General features: G+C 47.9%; 1 long non-coding RNA gene across 1 annotated transcript in view; it reads left to right on the forward strand.

The window, feature by feature from the left end:
- The first annotated feature begins 10515 nt into the window (after positions 1-10515).
- The window catches only part of LOC135056720 (uncharacterized), a 44738-nt gene continuing 39445 nt past the window's right edge, over positions 10516-15808 (forward strand). Inside the window, exon 1 of the long non-coding RNA XR_010244054.1 lies at positions 10516-10773. This is a non-coding gene — a long non-coding RNA (uncharacterized LOC135056720). The remainder of the gene's footprint in view (positions 10774-15808) is intronic.

The raw sequence follows: 15808 nt of genomic DNA on the forward strand, positions 1-15808 counted from the left end.
CTACAAAGAGGCTTGAATAAAAACCTTCTCCTTGCTGTGACAAGGGTACCAGGACAATGACCTGATCCTGACATAATTTTTGAATTGCCGTTATTACTGCCTCTCTTTCTGGAAGAGAAGCTGGCAAGGACGATTTGAAAAATCGGCATTGGGGGACGTCTTGAAACTCTAGTTTGTACCCTGTCACGAACCGGTCTCTTATCTCTGCGGGTTCTGGGGTTCATCCGTTGCCAGTGCGGTTGCTCGCGGTGCTGTGCGCCCGTGTGGGGACACGGTGTGATCAATGGCACAGGTAATGCAGAGTCTGGGAACTGTGAGTGCGGGGACCAAATGGCCTAAGGCACTGCGGTGTGTCTGCTGTATAGGAGGTGGCCATGTTGGAGACCAAATAGCTAATACAGAGCACTTGTGAAAACACCTGTGGGCAGGTGTAAGCCAATCCCGTGCTTGTGCTGCCTTTAAGTAGGCTGGGATTATGTTACTCTGGGCCAGTGCTTTGTTGTATCAAAGCTGTGCTCTAGCTCTGAGCTCTCTCCGTGCATTCCTGTGTGATTCCCGTGGTCCAGATATCGCCTCCGTTCCCAGAGGTCCGTCTGCAGCCTTCACTGCTGAAAGATCCACCGGCTCTCTGCTGTGCTGTCAGTTAATTGCACTCCTATTGGAAATAGTTGGATTCCCAGTGTCCTGCATGAGGTTACCTTGTCAGTCTGCCTATCATTCAAAGTCTGGAGGATTCTGTTTCTCTCAGCTGTTCGTTTGTTCAACTCTGCATTTAACCCATTCATCACCTTGTCTTCTACTACAGTTTCACAGTGATCTCCGGAACCCGCAAGTAACCCAATTCAGTACTTTTATTTGCTATGTTGTCATTACAAGGATAATTCATCACAGTCTCTCAGTTAACTCTCAAAGCTCCATTGCCAATTCTTACAGTTAATTCTCCATGTCTGCATTATCCAGTTAATAACATTCTGCAGTTCAGCATCAAAGCTTGTTTATATTTTCTATGTTGTCATAACAAGGATAATTCTTCAGTCTCTCAGTTAACTCTCAAAACTCCATTGCAAATCCTTACAGTTATCTCTTCATGTCTGCATTATCCAGTTAATAACATTCTGCAGTTCAGCATCAAAGCTTGTTTATATTTGCTATGTTGTCATAACAAGGATAATTCTTCACAGTCTCTCAGTTAACTCTCAAAACTCCATTGCAAATCCTTACAGTTATCTCTTCATGTCTGCATTACCCAGTTAATCATATTCTGCAGTTCAGCATCAAAGCTCGTTTATATTTGGACAATCCAACATTTATTCATCAGCTTGTTTTGCATATGTTTCCATGAACATTTCTTTTATGTATTTTTGAGTTTTCTCTTGCATATTATTCCTGCAATACTTCAGTATAATATGATGATTAACAACTTGTCAGTTAACTCTTTACTGAATTGTTATTTTGAATAAATATATGAATCGGAACTTTCTTCGTCCTCCCTGCTTTCTTCATAGCCCAGCACCTACACCTGTGGTTGGTCCCGGGTTAACGGATTCACAAAAACACCCGGACCTGACAGTAAGCACTGGCCACATGGATCCGTCAAGTGACCAATTCGCAGGAGGCGGTGCTACGTCAGATATCCTTTCCCGTCTGGAAAACCAGGAGTCTATACAGACACAAATAGTGCAGTTTATGCAAACTATGGCAGACCGTTTAGAGACTCTTCATACGGCTATTAAAACGTTCCAAGTCCAGATTCCAACCCCAGATGTCCCAGTTACCACTACAGCTTCTCCTGTGACGCTGCCTACGTCCCGCTTGCAGTTACCCTCTCCGAGTAAGTTTGACGGAACTCCAAAACTTTGCAGAGGATTCCTGAATCAATGCGAGATCCAGTTTGAACTGATGTCTGCCAGTTTCCCATCAGCTCGTTCTAAGGTTGCATATATTATTGCCCTCCTCTCCGGTCAGGCTCTGGAGTGGGCATCACCATTATGGGAGAGAGGTGATCCTATCCTCTCTAATTACAAAGAGTTCGTATCTTCCTTCCGGAGAATCTTTGACGAACCAGGCAGGACCACCTCAGCATCCTTGGAGATTCTCCGTCTACGTCAAGGTTTACGTCCTGTCAGTCAATATATTATTCAGTTTCGCACGTTGTCTTCAGAGTTAAACTGGAATGAGGAGGCCCTGATCGCCGCGTTTTGGAATGGACATTCAGAAAGAATCGAGGATGATTTAACTATCCGGGATGTGCCAATTAAACTGGATGAATTGATTTCTCTCTGTAACAAACTTGATCTACGTTACAGGGAGCGATGTTTAGAGAAATCCAGGGCAGAGCGATCCAGTCCACGTGATCATCCTAGACCTCGACAAGATTCTTCATCACAGTCTCCAGTAATGACTGAAGAACCTATGCAGATTGGGCACTCTCGCCTCACAGAGGAGGAACGACTTCGTCGTCGACAGGGTAACCTCTGCATGTACTGTGGGTCCTCCGAACATTTAGTTAAATTCTGCAAACTCCGACCGGGAAACTCTCGCCTCCTAGCTTATTCAAGAGAGGTTAAGCTAGGAGTTACTTTAGAATCACGTTCTGGGAAAGAGCCAACCTTGTCTATTCAATTAGAAGTTCCAAGTTCTACAGTGAAAGTTTCAGCCCTCCTAGATTCCGGGGCAGCCAAGAACTTCATCTCCTCAGCCTTTGTCATATGGTCTAAAGTTCAAACCATGCCCCTGGAAGCAGCAGTTGCTGTTACAGCAGTGGATGGAAGTCGAATTCCAGATGGTATAATTACTCATCGAACCGTATGTCTCAAGATGAAAGTTGGTGAGCTCCATTCCGAATACCTCTCCTTCTACGTGATTCCCAAAGCCTCTCAAGATGTGATACTTGGTTTACCTTGGCTGCAGAAACATAATCCTCAACTTAATTGGCAAACCATGGAAGTCCTTTCATGGGGTAAATCTTGTACCAAGGACTGTGTAGCTACAATTGTACCTCTTCGGTCAATTAGCCTTTCCGATCTACCTCCGGTGTATCAATCCCTTGCGGATGTTTCCAGTAAGCAAGCAGCAGACTCTCTACCTCCTCATCGTGAATGGGACTGCCCAGTCGTCCTGGTTCCGGGCAAGACCCCTCCTAGGGGACAAATTCATCCGCTATCCATCCCAGAGACGCGAGCTATCCGGGATTGGTCCACTCCTACAACTCTCAAGGGGATTCAGCGATTTCTTGGCTTTGCTAATTTCTATAGGAGATTCATTAAGAATTATTCTACGTTAGCTGCTCCTATCACAGCCCTAACTCGCAAGGGAGCAAATCCTACGAACTGGTCTTCTGAAGCAATCAAAGCCTTCTCTGATTTAAAGCAAGCCTTTGTGTCCGCCCCCATTCTTCGACAGCCTGATTTGAATCGTCCCTTTCTACTAGAGGTGCATGCATCTACAGAAGCAGTAGGAGCTGTGTTGTCACAAGTCTTTGAAGATAAAAAGGTCCATCCCTGCGGATATTTCTCCCGTAAGTTCCTCCCGGCAGAACGTAATTATGCAATCGGTGAGCAAGAGTTACTTGCCATCAAGTTGGCATTTGAGGAGTGGAGATACCTTCTAGAAGGAGCTCAACATCGCATTACAGTTTGTACTGATCATAAGAATCTTCTGTATCTGCAGTCAGCTCAGTGTTTGAATCCACGACAAGCTCGATGGGCGCTTTTCTTCTCACGATTTGATTTCAAACTCACCTATCGTCCAGGGTCTCAGAACAAAAAGGCAGATGCCCTTTCCCGGTCCTTTGCTTCTTCTGAATTAAATGATGCTACCACGAATCAAGCCATTGTGAATCCTACGTCCTTCTTAATGACTCGAACCTCTCCAGTTCCTCCGCCTGGCAAGACCTTTGTCGCCACAAGTCTTCGAAAATGGCTGCTTACCTGGGCTCACTCCTCTTCCTTCATGGGTTATCCTGGGGTTCTAAAGACTCTCAAATTTATTCAACAGTCTTATTGGTGGCCACGTCTCAAAGCCGATGTCCAAGAGTTTATAGCAGCATGTCCTAAATGTGCCCAACATAAGAGTCCAAGAAGTTCTCCACCAGAGTTTCATCCATTGCCAGCCCTAGAGGTTCCAGCAGCAGATCAAGAGCTTCAACGTCTATCTAGCATCTGGAGTTGTGTACGTAAGTCCTTGGTCAAAACTTCCGCTCGTTATAAATCTTTTGCAGATAGAAAACGTAAAGTTGTACCGAGTTACAAAGTGGGATACCAAGTTTGGATTTCTACGCGCAATCTCAAGTTCAAAGTTCCTTCTAAGAAATTTGCTCCCAAGTTTATTGGTCCATTTCCCATTGTTAAGGTACTCAACCCTGTGTCATACAAAGTCAAGTTGCCACCGTCTTTGAGAATTCCTAACGCCTTTCATACATCTTTACTGAAGCCTTTGATTCTCAATAAGTTCCGTACTACCCAGTCCAAATCTCCTAAAGTTCACTCTTTGCAGAATGAGGAATTTGAAGTTAAAGAGATTGTGGACTCACGTTCCCGATATGGACGTTTACAGTTTCTGGTCGACTGGAAGGGTTACGGTCCAGAGGAAAGATCCTGGGTTTTCTCTGAAGATGTTCATGCTCCAAGACTGGTACAGAAATACTTCTCCAAAAATCCTGATAAGGTTCAAAGGTGTTCGGAGACCACCCTTAGAGGAGGGGGTACTGTCACGAACCGGTCTCTTATCTCTGCGGGTTCTGGGGTTCATCCGTTGCCAGTGCGGTTGCTCGCGGTGCTGTGCGCCCGTGTGGGGACACGGCGTGATCAATGGCACAGGTAATGCAGAGTCTGGGAACTGTGAGTGCGGGGACCAAATGGCCTAAGGCACTGCGGTGTGTCTGCTGTATAGGAGGTGGCCATGTTGGAGACCAAATAGCTAATACAGAGCACTTGTGAAAACACCTGTGGGCAGGTGTAAGCCAATCCCGTGCTTGTGCTGCCTTTAAGTAGGCTGGGATTATGTTACTCTGGGCCAGTGCTTTGTTGTATCAAAGCTGTGCTCTAGCTCTGAGCTCTCTCCGTGCATTCCTGTGTGATTCCCGTGGTCCAGATATCGCCTCCGTTCCCAGAGGTCCGTCTGCAGCCTTCACTGCTGAAAGATCCACCGGCTCTCTGCTGTGCTGTCAGTTAATTGCACTCCTATTGGAAATAGTTGGATTCCCAGTGTCCTGCATGAGGTTACCTTGTCAGTCTGCCTATCATTCAAAGTCTGGAGGATTCTGTTTCTCTCAGCTGTTCGTTTGTTCAACTCTGCATTTAACCCATTCATCACCTTGTCTTCTACTACAGTTTCACAGTGATCTCCGGAACCCGCAAGTAGCCCAATTCAGTACTTTTATTTGCTATGTTGTCATTACAAGGATAATTCATCACAGTCTCTCAGTTAACTCTCAAAGCTCCATTGCCAATTCTTACAGTTAATTCTCCATGTCTGCATTATCCAGTTAATAACATTCTGCAGTTCAGCATCAAAGCTTGTTTATATTTGCTATGTTGTCATAACAAGGATAATTCTTCACAGTCTCTCAGTTAACTCTCAAAACTCCATTGCAAATCCTTACAGTTATCTCTTCATGTCTGCATTACCCAGTTAATCATATTCTGCAGTTCAGCATCAAAGCTCGTTTATATTTGGACAATCCAACATTTATTCATCAGCTTGTTTTGCATATGTTTCCATGAACATTTCTTTTATGTATTTTTGAGTTTTCTCTTGCATATTATTCCTGCAATACTTCAGTATAATATGATGATTAACAACTTGTCAGTTAACTCTTTACTGAATTGTTATTTTGAATAAATATATGAATCGGAACTTTCTTCGTCCTCCCTGCTTTCTTCATAGCCCAGCACCTACACCTGTGGTTGGTCCCGGGTTAACGGATTCACAAAAACACCCGGACCTGACATACCCATGGGACACTATTTGTAAGACCCATGGGTCCAGGCCAGATTGAATCCAGATTTGACTGAAAAGTTTCAGACGTGCTCCCACCCGAGCGGACTCCCGCAAGGGAGCCCCAGCGTCATGCTGCAGATTTGGCAGAAGCAGGGGTGGACTTCTGCTCCTGCTATCCGGTAGACGCTGCGGATTTCTTTCCTTTTCCCATTCCCCTACCTGCAAAAAAGGGGGAACCTTTGGCCTTTTTGTATTTGTTGGCCGAAAGGACTGCATGTGAGAGTGATGTGTCTTTTTCGCCGGTGTAGGAGCATGAGGCAAGAATGTCGACTTACCTGCGGTAGCCGCCGAGACTAATGCATCCAGCCCATCACCAAACAAGGCCTCACCTTTATACGGGAGAGCCTCCATATTTTTTTGGGAATCTGCATCAGCATTCCACTGGCGAATCCACAACGCCCTCCGAGCCGATACTGCCATGGTAGCGGTTCTTGATCCCAAGAGACCAATATATTTCATGGTTTCTAGTACGTATGCAGCAGCGTCTTAGATGTGACCTAACGTTAGGAGTATCTCGTCTCCATCTATTGTGTCAATGTCTAATGACAAGTTTTCTGACCACTTCTCAATAGCACTACTCACCCACGCACAGACAATGGTAGGCCTGAGTAGTGTCCCATTGGCCACATCAATAGATCACCTCACTCACTTGCGGTCTGTCGGCTCCTTAAGTGAAACTTAAGGCGCAGGGAGAAACACCTTTTCTCTTTTATGACAGGGCCCTGTCTAAAATGCGGGGTGACTCCCACCTTTTGTAAAAAGGTAAGATGCCTGAATTCCTTTTGGGAATCTGAAATTTCTTTTCAGGTTAAATCAGCCTCCCTCCAAGAGACTGTTCCTGAGGTGGAGGGAAAATTACATTACTTTTTTTACTAAAGTAAACCCTCTCCTTGTGGTAAAAGAGGGGACTTTGTAACTTCTAACACCTCCTTTATAGCTAAAACATGTTTTGAATGCTTTTTTGCTAATTTAGGACCTATTCCCCTGGAATCACTAGTGTCGACACAGGAAATAGAAGGGGTAATTCTGAGTTGATCGCAGCAGGAACTTTGTTAGCAGTTGGGCAAAACCATGTGCACTGCAGGGGAGGCAGATATAACATGTGCAGAGAGTTAGATTTGGGTGTGGTGTGTTCAATCTGCAATCTAAAGTGCAGTGTAAAAATAAAGCAGCAAGTATTTACCCTGCACAGAAACAAAATAGCCCACCCAAATTAACTCTCTCTCTGCACATGTTATATCTGCCTCCCCTGCAGTGCACATGGTTTTGCCCAACTGCTAACAAAGTTGCTGCGATCAACTCTGAATTACCCCCAGAGTCCGTGTCGGTATCAGTTTGTACTTGCAAATTTGTATGTGACCCAGAGGGGTCCCTGTGGATTAAAGGCAGAACTATTAAAAATCACATCTTCAACAGATTATATTCAGTTTTCTGTATGAGATTCAGTAGTGATTTACACTATCATGTAACCTTTCACCCAGTCAGGCTCTTGGTGTCATATTATACCTCTGTCTCTCTAACATGTTTTCCACAGAGGAAGAGATTCCCTGCCACAGACATGTCACACACGTGCTCAACCACACCACAGACACTCCGGGACTTATAGGGGACAGACCCACAGTAAAATTTGTCAGAGGGACACAGATAGGATTTGCCAGTTCACAATCCAGCGCCAGTAACACAATGTCTGTGAACACAAAATGCCCACTGACATGCAGCGCTTTTAGAATGCTAATCACACAATTATATAGCACCAAATTCACTGTGGCCCCCCCCTGATTTGCACCCTGATACTTGTTCAGTAGTGGAGGACCAGCGTTGTCTCTGCAGCCTGAGGAGAGAGAGAAATGGCGCTGAGCAGTGTGCTGGCTGACTGAGGAGGAAGCTCCACTCTTCAATGGTGTGTTTCTCCTCAGCTTTTAAGAGGTAATTTTTATATACTGGCGGGGGTAGGACTGTGCCTCAGCAACTTATGCCCCATATTTATGCCAGTTTCCATAGGTTTCATGCTGCCCAGGGTGACCCCCCCACCTTGCAGTGCCTGTGTATGTGTGGGCAACATGGCACGCTGCGCTCCCGCCAGCCGCGCGGTACCTTTAGCCGTCACTTTCTTGATTAAAGATCTGTCTTCTAACACTCACCTGTCTTCTGACTTCTGGCTCTGTGAGGGGGGTGACGGCATGCTGTGGGAGTGAGCATCTAGGCATGGCTAGCGTTCAGTTCCCTTCAGGAGCTAATGGTGTCCCGTCAGCCAGAAGCAGAGCCATGAAACTCTTTAGGAAGTTGGTTTCTACTTCTGCCCCCTCAGTCCCACGAAGCAGGGAGACTGTTGCTAGCGGTTCTCCCTGAAAATAAAAAAACCTAACATAAGTCTTCTCAGAGAAACTCAGTAGAGCTCCTCTGGAGTGCATCCAGTCTGCCTGGGCACATTTCTAAAACTGAGGTCTGGAGGAGGGGCATAGAGGGAGGAGCCAGTTCACACCCTTGAAAAGTCTTAAAGTGCCCATGGCTCCTGCGGAACCATCTATACCCCATGGTCATGAAATGGACCCCAGCATCCTCTAGGACGTATGAGAAATCAGTTTGTACAGCTCTGCTACACATGCGTTCGCACACTTGCACAATGAAAAACCACTCCCACTGTAGGCAGCGACTATCCAATCGCAGGGCAGCAAAAATCGCTGCCTAGTGATCAGGTCTGAATTTGGCCCTATGTCCCAGATTTCATGACACTACCTGGCAGTATACGGAAGTCACCCGTTTATCACATCACAGTACTAGAGTTACTTTATTTTGTTTCCACAATGTTACTTATCTATTCACATTTGATCTCACATTGGTATAATCCTATTTATCCCACTTATACACAGCAGTATCTATTCTGTAGTATACGTTTCCCTGCACAACTAGGAATAGCCCAAATTGTTCCTCCTGCTGTATAACCATTATTAGTGCAGAAGCCAGATGTCCTACCTGTGATTCTAGAACAGGACTGAATGCTTCCAGTCTGTATCTTACACAGAAACTATTAATGATACCGCCCCATTGAAGATCCAGTCGCCAGTGTCGACATCATGTCAGCATCATGTATGTCAACACCTGGAATGACAGAACGTCAACAATTGCATTAGGTTTAAGGTTAGCAATCCAGACATTGCACTAATGTCCGCACACTGATGCTGACATGTTGTACATATTGACATCTGTCAACATACTGACAATGTAGACATTCTCATGTCTACCTTATACATCGACATTCTGACCATAGACATAATGTACTGTACCCGTCTCAATGTAAGGAAATACTGCACACTTGTGTATGTAATATGTACATCCTCAGGGCTGGTGCAAGGTTGCTTGATGCCCTAGGCCAGACCTGGGCAAAGTACGGCCCGCGGGCCACATACGGCCCTTTGGTAATCTCTGTCCGGCCTGCGTATTCATTCCAGTCACACGGCCGCCCCCCCTTAATCTCACACACACGGCACCTGCGGCTCTCCACCCACAGGCTCCCTACACCACACACTGTGCTGTACTGCTGCCCCCTGGGTCCCTAGCAGCCTAGAGACGGCATTGCCCTGTCACTTCCTGCTTAAACTTCGGGGTGCTTTAGAGATCCCATCAGACCGGCATCCAGGGTGAGTCTTGCAGCAATGGGACAGCAACGCGTCATACAGTGCACATTACAAGCCAATAGCAGAAAAAAAACCTGACATTAAAAAGCAGGTTTGTGCTTTTATTATATATTGAGCATAATTAAGTTCAAGTTATCATTGGTTCGGCCCTCTAACACAGTTCAGATTTTTCATGTGGCCCCCTATAGAAATTAATTGCCCACCCCTGCCCTAGGCAAACCTTCAGCTTATGTTCCCCCTGACATCTCCACCTCCAAGTGTGTAACCCCTGCAGGTAATACGTCCATAGCAGTATCAGGCTTGTATTGCAGCTGTAGTATAACAACAGGACCCGGTGCCAGTACCGCTGGAGAGAGGCAGGTGGCTGGTGTTGGTTACAGCTGCGTGCTTCAGCAGCACCAGACACGCCCATCATGATGCAACCGACTGAGAATAGAGGCAGAACATTTGGAGTTATGGATATAATAATACACTCCCCCAGCTTGCGTGCCTTGGGAAGACTTGCAGGTGCGGGAACCACAAGGATGGATTTAGAGTTGCTGGGAGCTCCTGCCATTGGAACTTCATTGTGCCTCACTTTTATTCCAGACGCACCAGTTCCTGCCCCAGTGGAGCTTACAATCTATATTCCCTACCACATGTACACGTACACATTCACGCTAGGGTTAATTTTGTTGGGAGCCAATTAACCTACCAGTATATTTTATGCTGCGGGGTACACTGGGCTCCACAAGTCTGGACAATGGGGTGTAGAGTAGCATCTTGATCCGAGGCACCAACAGGCTCAAAGCTTTGACTGTTCCCAGAATGCACAGCGCCGCCTACTATATCACCCCGCCTCCCAGCACAGGAACTAAGTTTGTCAGTTGGTGCTGCAGTAAGCAGGCCCTTAACAGAGGGGCTGCTCCAAGCAGCCCTGAGAAAAGCTTTTTATGAGGTAAAAAGTGAAGACTTCAAGGGCAGCAGCGGTGGTAAATGTCTTGTGACATTCACTGCTGCAGCTCCAGCTCTCCCCAGCGGCGCTGTACACTCCCGAGCCCTGGTTGCCGGGTACCTACAGCGGAGGCTCCGGTTTTCTTCATGTTAGACACACACGGCTGGGGCTCTCCAGGATCGCGTGGCCGCGCTTCGGGAGGTGGTAAGTGGGTCCCGCTCGCGAGACCCGGTCTTTATCGCAATCCGGCACGGTCAGTGGGAGGCGGGACGCGCGTGCTGGCGGTGGACACTGTGGATACAGGCGATCCCACTAGATCACCAGGGCATAGGCGCAGGTCAGGTTTTCTCTTAAAACAGATTTTAATATCGCCCACAGTACCCGGTGGTTTTGCCAGCAAGGGGGATAAGGCTTAGACCTGAAGCCCCTCCCCCAGCCCCAGGGCGCCATTTCCAGCAAGTGTTCCCGCCCTGGAGCTGCATCTCTGTCTTTTCCTCACTCCCTGTCAGTGTCTGCGGCGCCATAACTCCTCAGCTCACTGTTCCTGGGACTGCTTGGGCAAATCCTCCTATGTAAAGCCGCCTGGTTGTCAGCGCTGTGCCTTTACATGACACTTAAGTATTCTACCTGCCTTTTTAGTCAGTGTTAGTTAAGAAAGAGTGCATTTAGTCAGGGGTTTATAGTACAATTACCCTGTGATATAGATCCAGTTTCTTACTGTGTAGTGTTATATCTATTGACTATATAGCTGTGTAAGCTAGTCCAGTGCAGTATTATTGTCTGTAATAACCTCTGCATTGTACAAACTGTGACTATTTGTGTGTGCATTGATAGCTGAGTGGTGTCCATCTCGTGTCTTTCACTCAACTTGCTATCCCTATATTCTATAACCTGAGGGGGCTTGGTGCGTCAGGTGTTATTTAATATAGGATTTTCACAAAGATATACTGTATTACGTATTTTTCTCTGTGATTTAGTCACCATATCTCTCCTTTATCTCTGCTGGTGCTGACTACACTGCGCAGGGGTTTGGGTTTAGGGATATAGTGCTGCTAATAATTGTACTGTGTTCCCGCATACTGCAAGTTATATCATGTCTGCTTCTGAGGGTAACGGTTCTGGGGCGGAACACACTGCCGGTGTTGCTGAAGCCACAGGCACATATGGGGAAAATATAGCAGCGGTGGGCTCTGGTTCTGGGGGCTCCTTGCCCCCCCAGTGGGACTGTGGCAACGGAGGCACATACTGACCCTCCGTGGGCCGCTTTTTCCACGCTTCTGCATACGCTAGTTCATAAACTAACACCCCCTATGGGAGCCCCAATGCCGGTACAACCGTATGTGGTCCCTGCAGCTAACCCGCCGTGGGCGGACGATTTATCTGCTCAATTAAAGAAGTTGAACCAGTCCCTGACTACTAAAAAGTCTGACCATCGCTAACCTAAGTCCAAGAGGTCCTCTAAGCGAGCGCTCGTCTCCTCACAATCCACTGCTGTCACTGACACCTCGTCTGATGAAGACAGCACATACACTGACCCCACAGGTTCTGACTCAGATACGGCTGATGGGGAGGGTAGTTCACATGTGGATGTTCCTGATCTTTTGGAGGCTGTTAAATTAATTCTGTAGATTACGGATGATCCCGAGCCATCCGTTCCTCCTAAGAAACCAGATAGGTTCAAGCGTCAGAAGGTGATTAAACAAGTTTTACCTCACTCTGACCACCTAGTGGATATATGTATGGAACCCTGGCGAAGCCCGGGTATGAAGTTTGTGCCTCAAAAGAAGATGCTGGCTCGCTATCCCCTCGCGCCAGAACTGTCTAAGAATTGGGAAACGCCTCCTCCAGTAGACTCACATGTGGCTAGGATGGTGGTTTCCTCAGCTCTACCTGTCACTACCATCACGTCTCTAAAAGAGCCTACGGATAAACGTGTCAAGAGTTGTCTAAAAGCGATTTACACCCTCACGGGTGCTGCCCAAAGGCCCACTATTGCAGCTACATAGGCGGCAGAGGCTATTGAAGCATGGGCCTTGAAATTAGAAGCTGAAATCTCCTCTGACCATGCTAGACAATGCTTGTCATATATTGTCACAGCTTCTCGCTATATTAAAGAGGCGGCTTCTGATGCCGGTATCCTAGCAGCCAAGTCCTCTACTACGTCAGTCCTGGCTCGCAGGATATTGTGGCTGAGATCCTGGTCTGTGGATCTGGACTCTAGAAAAACCCTGGAGGTACTCCCTTTCAAGGGGGATATTCTGTTTGGGGAGGACTTAAATAAGATAGTGGCTGACTTGGCTACTGCCAAAACTGCCTGTCTGCCTAATACAGCTCCTTCTGTGTCGAAAGCCAAAGGCACGTCCTTTCGCCCCTTTCGTCCTTCAGGTAAAGCAAAAGGTCAGGCGTACCATAAGCAGGCCCGCACTTCCAAACCTGGTAAGCCGAAGCCCAAAAGAGCCTGGGCTGCCCGTCAGCCAGCAGCCAAGACCGATAAGCCTGCCGCATGACGGGGCGGGCCTCCCCCTGGGGGATCCCAGGGTGGGGGGCCGGCTTCTAGGGTATACCCAGGAATGGTTGAAGACCACTTCAGATGCCTGGGTACGGGAAGTCGTCACTCGAGGTTACGCCATAGCCTTCAAAAACCGACCCCCTCATCGATTTTGCCAGACAGACGTCCCGTCGGACCAGACAAAGGCAAACACTCTGCATTCGGTGGTACAGACCCTCCTGGATACAGGAGTCGTAATACAGGTGTCTCTTGCGCAGAGGGGCCGGGGGTACTATTCTCCGCTGTTTCTAGTCCCGAAACCGAATGGGTCCTCCCGGCCCATTCTCAACCTCAAGGCACTGAACAAGTTTGTGAAGGTTTCCAAGTTCCATATGGAAACCCTTCGCTCTATAGTTCTGTCCTTGGAACCTGGCGACTACATGGTCTCCCTGGACATACAGGATGCTTACCTGCATATTCCTATAGCAGCGTCACATCAACAATACCTGAGGTTCGCTATTGGCAACCTCCATTACCAGTTTCGGGCGTTACCTTTTGGTTTAACAACGGCTCCGCGAGTCTTCACCAAAGTTATGGCGGTGAGGACGGTGGTACTCCGCCATCAAGGGGTCAGGATACTGCCATATCTGGACAACTTGTTAATCCTGGCAAATTCCCCAGATCTTCTCCTGCGTCATCTGGATAGGACGGTCCGGTTTCTACAAGCCCACGGGTGGCTTATCTACTGGAAGAAATCCTCCCTGGTCCCTGCTCAGAGCATGGTGCATCTGGGAGCGCTGTTGGACACTCACAACCAGAGGTTGTTCTTGTCTCAGGAGAAAGTCCTGAAACTTCAGGACAGGATTAGTTGCTTCCTTTCTCGTCCGCAAGTGTCGATACATTCGGCAATGCAGGTGCTGGCCCTCATGGTATCAGCATTCGACATAGTGGAGTATGCTCAATTCCATTTCTCACCCCCTCCAGAAGCTGATTCTAGCCAAGTGGGACGGCCTGCCTCACCGGATCAGGTCTCAAATGATCTCTTTGACTCCGGAGGTCCGTCTGTCGCTGCTCTGGTGGCTCCAGGACAGACAATTGTGCAGAGGCCGTCCCTTCTGGATATCCAACTGGGTCCTGTTGACGACAGATGCCAGTCTAAGAGGTTGGGGCGCGGTGCTGGAGCAGCACTCCTTGCAGGGTCGGTGGACCAAGGAGTAATCTCTCCTCTCGATCAACATTCTGGAATTGCGGGCGGTCTTCAATGCGTTGAACCTAGCCCAGCATTTGATTCAGAACCGTCCTGTTCAAGTACAGTCGGACAACGCCACCACAGTGGCTTACATAAATCATCAAGGCGGCACTCGAAGCCGTTTGGCAATGAAGGAAGCCTCACGGATTCTACGTTGGGCAGAACGGCATCTACCGGCAATATTCATTCCGGGAGTCCTGAATTGGGAAGCGGACTTTCTCAGTAGTCAGGACGTGCATGCCGGCGAGTGGGGACTCCATCCAGAAGTGTTTCAACTCCTCGTGGAAAGGTGGGGTCTTCCAGATGTGGATCTGCTGGCGACTCGACACAATCACAAGGTTCCGGTCTTCGGAGCAAGGGATCCTCAAGCAGCATTCGTGGATGCGCTGGCAGTGCCGTGGAAGTTTCAGCTGCCGTACATGTTCCCTCCGGTGTCACTCCTGCCCAGGGTAATTCGGAAGTTCAAGCAAGAAAGAGGAAATCTGCTTCTCATAGCTCCGGTGTGGCCCAGACGGCACCTGCAAGGTCTATCGTCAGAGGGTCCACTTCTACTTCCACAACGCCCAGACCTCCTCGTTCAGGGCCCCTGTGTCTACCAGGACCTAGCCCGGCTGTCTTTGACGCGTGGCTCTTGAAGCTTCCGTCTTAAGAGCTAAGGGTTTTTCTGAAGAGGTCATTAAAAATAAGATTTTACTTACCGATAAATCTATTTCTCGTAGTCCGTAGTGGATGCTGGGGACTCCGTCAGGACCATGGGGAATAGCGGCTCCGCAGGAGACAGGGCACAAAAAGTAAGCTTTTAGGATCACATGGTGTGTACTGGCTCCTCCCCCTATGACCCTCCTCCAAGCCTCAGTTAGGTACTGTGCCCGGACGAGCGCACACAATAAGGAAGGATCTTGAATCCCGGGTAAGACTCATACCAGCCACACCAATCACACCGTACAACTTGTGATTTGAACCCAGTTAACAGTATGATAACAACGAAGGAGCCTCTGAAAAGATGGCCCACAACAATAATAATAACCCGATTTTTGTAACAATAATTATGTACAAGTAATGCAGACAATCCGCACTTGGGATGGGCGCCCAGCATCCACTACGGACAACGAGAAATAGATTTATCGGTAAGTAAAATCTTATTTTCTCTAACGTCCTAGTGGATGCTGGGGACTCCGTCAGGACCATGGGGATTATACCAAAGCTCCCAAACGGGCGGGAGAGTGCGGATGACTCTGCAGCACCGAATGAGAGAACCCCAGGTCCTCCTCAGCCAGGGTATCAAATTTGTAGAATTTTACAAACGAGTTCCCCCCTGACCACGTAGCTGCTCGGCAAAGTTGCAAAGCCGAGACCCCTCGGGCAGCCGCCCAAGATGAGCCCACCTTCCTTGTGGAATGGGCATTTACAGATTTTGGCTGTGGCAGGCCTGCCACAGAATGTGCAAGCTGAATTGTACTACAAATCCAACGAGCAATAGTCTGCTTAGAAGCAGGAGCACC

This window comes from Pseudophryne corroboree, chromosome 3 (assembly GCF_028390025.1).
Source record: "Pseudophryne corroboree isolate aPseCor3 chromosome 3, aPseCor3.hap2, whole genome shotgun sequence".
In the NCBI taxonomy this organism is placed as follows: domain Eukaryota; kingdom Metazoa; phylum Chordata; class Amphibia; order Anura; family Myobatrachidae; genus Pseudophryne; species Pseudophryne corroboree.